The following is a 5,451-nucleotide window of genomic DNA, read 5'->3' as shown; positions in this document are numbered from 1 at the left end:
AATTTAGCGAAGCTTTCGTACACCGCGTGTACTTCTCGGAAGGCATTAGGACAGCCAAAGAAAACCCAGTAAATGTACTCTCGTAATACGTTTCTTGTCACATCACGTCCTAGACATATCACGTCACTGCAAACCATAACTGTCTCGTTTAAGCCAGAGAGCTGGCTGAGAGATTGTGGTGTGACCCACGCCTTGATTAATGGCACTCTATATTCCTGCACACTGCAACGCTGTTACGGCAGTCGTACGGAGCTATCACTGCATGTGGCCGAGTAAGACTAATGCATGTCAAATGTGGGCACACACGGAAGGAGGTCATGCGTGTCTACCCCGCCTCACATGACAACTGGGAGCCGCGCAAAGCCCTGTGAATTTTATTTCACAGGGAAGCCATTTATGGCTAGGTTTGCGTTCATTTTTCTACTGCTTGTGCAAAAAGCGTGAGGTGATCCCAAAGATAGTGAAATACCGGGCCGACCTGCGGCAGAGATAAAGGAGGCTTTCAGTACTTCGCTAAGTTGCAAAGATAAGTTTAATATCTTGGGTCCAAATAGAACCCGTATCAGATATTAAGCTCATGAGAACAGATACTACAATTTGACCCACATCGGCCGTGTCTACGTTCGCATCGACCTCTCTTTGTCGGCGTTCCAGGCGCTTGCTATCTCCTTTCCTTCGGCTCTCCCGTGGTGGCGGTCCGCCGAAATGTCACGTGTGCCTAGTTTCCTCGGGCTCCTCGAGGCGGCGGGCCCGTCTTCCACGCAAACGCATATAAAGATCAGGGCAATTGCGTCCGTAACTATGTTCAAAATTCTCTGTCACCTCTGTCATGAAAAAGTCCGCTAGGGGGCTCAGCAGTGCTGACGCACTTCGCATGGGCTCCTGCATTTTTCGGCAATTTTCCGGACACCTGCTTTTATTCATCGAAACTGTGGCATCGACGGAAGCGGCACGGGAAGCGGTACCGGAGGATATCAAGTTTATGAGCGGTACGTGGCGAGAGAGAGAGAGAGAGACAACTTTATTTATCCCATCTTAAAGGAAAGGAGGTACGGGAAGAAGGCGAGGGAGGTTATCCTACTCGTGGTAGGCCTCCTCTACCACCTCAGCCGACCTCAGGATAGCTTCCTGAAGTTCGGGGTTGTAGCTGCGCATGGCAGCCTCCCACAGCTCCCTACAACTTAAAACTCTGCAAAGATTAGGGGGAGGGGAGTGGTTCTTGCATTGCCACATAATGTGGTTAATGTCCGCTCTGCTAGCAGGACAAAACTTGCAGGCTGAAGTAGGGTATATTCCCGGGTGAATTTTGTGACGTAAGGCAAGAGATAGAAAAGTGCGAGTCTGTAGTTTACGCCATAGTACCTCGTGTATGCGTGACGACCGAATCATTAAAGGAGGGAGGGTTAGGCGACCTAGGCGGTAATGCCCGCAAATGTCGTGGTATGTAAGTAATCTGTCTTTGGAGGTGAATGCTGGAGGGAGATTATTGACATCTGAACCGTCCCCTACCTGTGCTCGGTTCGTGAAAGCTCGAGCACTTAGGTGGGCCGCTTCATTGCCGATTAGGCCTGCGTGAGCAGGTGTCCAGATTAAACTCAGAAGTTGGGCTGGCGGATTGTGAGATAGAATGGCTAAGGCTGTCCTGCAAACCCTAACCGCTCCAAAGTTGGAATTCTCGTCATTTTTTGCCGTTTGAAGGTTTCACGCCACGCTAACGGAGCTAACCCTACAAGGCTAAGCGGCCAGCCGAACGCGCGTGACCCGTGACCCGCGGAGCGTATCCCGTGGCTCGTGAGCGCTCGTGAGCCGCCGCTCGCTCTCTTCGAGAGCGACTCGGCGCTGCCGCTGTGTAGCAATGACTGACGCATCCGACGCAGCAAGTGCACGAGAACTGAGCCACGAAAACAACAGCATTGAAATGCAGGTGGAGACGATACAAGAGCAGCAACGACTGGAAGCGTAGTGGACGTATGACGTGAACAGCGGAAAGGCGATAAACATCCAGGAAAAATGGCACTCATGGGAGAGGAGAGGCAAGAAGACCCAGGTGCATACAAAACCCACAGCCGAGGAAGCAGACCAAATACGAACGCAGCAAGCCGGAGCAACAACACCTATTGCGGGAAACATGCCACATTATAGAAAACCGAGACTTCCGCCTTTGCCAGTGGACGACACGAAGATCATCTACAGACCTAAGGCGGGATTACAACTCTCCAAATGGACATTGGTGGCAGTGACACATGCCATCGGCCGACCTAGCAAGCTGTCCCAGAAAGACTTCTACGACAACATCCGGATTCAAGTGCAACATGCCGAGAATATAATAATCGCAAGTACACCAAACAAAGACATAGCGTACGACATGCTCCTCAAGATCACCAGCATCCAGCTTGGAGGGTGCACTTACGAAGTCAAAGCACATGTCAGGACCCCAGAGGGCATCAGCAAAGGCGTAATCTACAACATCCCGCCAGGAACGAGCGAAGAAGAAATATTACAGGGGCTACGAGTATCCGCAAGATATACGGTTCTCACAGCACGCATGCTGGGAAGATCGTCAACAGCACTCATCTACTTCGACGGACCGCACATCCCATACAACATCATATATAAATGCTGTGACTACCGCTGCAAACCATACAGGAAATCTGTGCAGTACTGCAGTACCTGCGGAGAACTAGGGCACCGGCAAGATATCTGCCCGAAACCCCTTATCAACTTCTGCTACATGTGCGGGATGGAAAATCAACCGGAAGAACATGACTGCCAACCCAGTTGTAAAATCTGTCAACAACCCCATGAGACAGCAGGGAAGGGGTGCCGACATAAACTGAAGCCAAATACACCACCGTACAAGATCAGACTGCAATGGGAAAACAAGGTCCAAGAGCAGCAACGCAGATGGAACTCAAATTCAGACTTAGACTTTCCGGCACTATCCGAATCAAGCAGTATCTCACTACTGAGTCCACGGAGATTCAGAAGTGACTCCAAATCAACAAGTGGTCAAGCAAACGATGGACCCCGTTCAAGATCACGATCTGGATCCCGTACACGCAACCTACAAAAGCGAGTCACGTATGCAGACGCTGCAGGAGGAAACACACGAGCACAAGAACCCGCGGAAACCGAACGAGACCTGCGAGCACAACTCCAAAATCAGCAAGCCCTTATTGACAAGCTCATACAAAGGTGCAAAGAACAAAACACCGCCAATCAAGCCTCGAAACCTCAAGGAATGCCAAACATCCCACCGCCCCTTACGGAAGAAAGAATCAAGGAAATCGTAACAATGGAGGTGCGGAAGGAGATACAGGAGGCCATGGCCACTTTTGCAAAGGAGATAACACAACAGCTCCTGCAACACATCACCGCTCAGCTGGCCCCTATCCATGCTACCCTCCAAGACCTCAGCAACTTCATGTCCTATGCCAAGCAGAACCACGTAACGAAAGCCACAGTAGAAAAGCTACTCAACAACACCAACACGGCTCGCAAGAAAGCACGTAAAGACCTCCGCAATGCAGCCAGACCGGAATCTATGGCCCGGGGCGAAGAGAACGGTATCGAACAAGATGGCGAGTAATACCAAGAAGAGATTACCACAACTCCCAATGAAGCTGTGGCAATGGAACTGTCGCTCTATCCGAACCAAAAGAACAAACCTCCAAGAACTGACCAAACTGGAACAACCAGATATCATCGCTATCCAAGAAACTTATTACACCAATCTGCGCATACAGGGATATGATACACACACCGGATCTCAGAGAGCAGCCATCCTGACGAAGAAAAATCTCACCACGCAGGATCACACAATTCAGGGAACAACCGTGGAACACACCCTAGTGGAAGTGCTACCTGAGAAGAAGACACACCAAAGACTATACGTACTATGCTTATACAGCCCACCCAGGGATCCGTTATCCGACTTTGTAAACTTCATCACGCAAGCCAGAAAACTATCTAAAGGACATAAACTCGTAATAATGGGGGATTTTAATGCCCCCCACACAGCATGGGGTTACCAGCACACGACCAAGAAAGGAGCGCGAGTGCACGATTCGGCGCAACAAAATCACCTCACCCTCTGGAATGATCCTAAACTACCGACTCGAATAGGCAACAGTGTGTCCAGGGATACAAATCCCGACCTCACCTTTACAGTAGGAATATCCAAGGCGGAATGGACCCGACTGGAAGAAAATCTCGGCAGTGACCACTACATCCTTCAGCTTGAAATCCTGCACCATAAGAAGCCGAGTAGAACAGGAACGGCAAAACTGACGGATTGGAAGGCCTTCCGAGAACACGACATAGAAGAAAACATCGAAAACATTGAAGAGTGGCTCACCGAAGTGGTCAAGACGGCGGAGAAGCACACTAAAGTCATCCAACTCACGATGGACACGCCGGCCGTAGACTCTCACCTCCTACATCTTTGGGATGCCAGAAGAGGACTACTGAGGCGGTGGAAAAAGATGAAACTTAACCGCAAACTGCAGAGACGGATCGCTCACATAACAAAACAAGCAGAAGAATACGGAGATCAACTCAGCAGGCAGAATTGGCATAAACTGCGCGACCAACTTCAAGGCACATTCAGCACGAAGAAGACCTGGCATATACTGCGAGCCCTTCTAGCTACCACCAGAACCAAAACCCAGCAAAGACATGACCTCAAGAAAATCATTAACTCCCATCCAGGAACAGACAAACAAATTCTGGAAGAAATCAAGCGTAAACTTGTCGGAGACAATGCCCCCAAGGTTACCGATCCCCGACCGTACAAAGGCGAACCAAATCTCACCCTCGACAGCCCTTTCACGCTTCCTGAACTCCATGCCGCCCTTGCCAAATTGACCCGTAACACATCGCCAGGAAATGACAAGTTGCCCAACAAGATCCTACGAAACCTCCCAGACAAAGCCATAAATGGACTCCTCGACTACATGAATAACTGCTGGGAAAAAGGTGTGCTCCCAGCAGAATGGAAGCACGCAAAAGTAATTATGATCCCAGAACACAACAAGCCACTACAAATCAGCAACCTACGACCCATCTCCCTTACTTCCTGCGCTGGAAAGCTGCTCGAACACATGCTTCACGATCGCCTCACCACATACCTCGAAGACTCAGGACTCATGCCCAACACAATGTTTGGCTTCCGACAGCTCCTCTCAGCACAATATATACTACTACAGCTCAAGGAAGACCTCTTGGACCACCTAGAACGCCACAAAAAGTTCTCTATTTTAACAATAGATGTAAAAGGAGCCTTCGATAATGTGAAGCATGAAGCGATCCTCCAAAATTTCCAAGATACAAACTGCGGAATCCGGATCTAGCAATACGTACACGACTTTCTCAAAGATCGCACGGCTACGGTGGGTATAGGCAACATCCGAAGCGACAAGTTCGAAATGTCCAACAAAGGAACTCCACAAG

At 49.8% G+C, this 5,451-nt stretch overlaps 1 pseudogene; it reads right to left on the bottom strand.

The window, feature by feature from the left end:
- Nucleotides 1-436: 436 nt before the first annotated feature.
- On the bottom strand, nt 437-617 carry LOC142573389 (U2 spliceosomal RNA; annotated as a pseudogene).
- Nucleotides 618-5,451: the final 4,834 nt, after the last annotated feature.

This window comes from Dermacentor variabilis, chromosome 2 (genome assembly GCF_050947875.1).
Source record: "Dermacentor variabilis isolate Ectoservices chromosome 2, ASM5094787v1, whole genome shotgun sequence".
In the NCBI taxonomy this organism is placed as follows: Eukaryota; Metazoa; Arthropoda; class Arachnida; order Ixodida; family Ixodidae; genus Dermacentor; species Dermacentor variabilis.
This window is presented reverse-complemented; position numbering and strand designations above follow the sequence as displayed.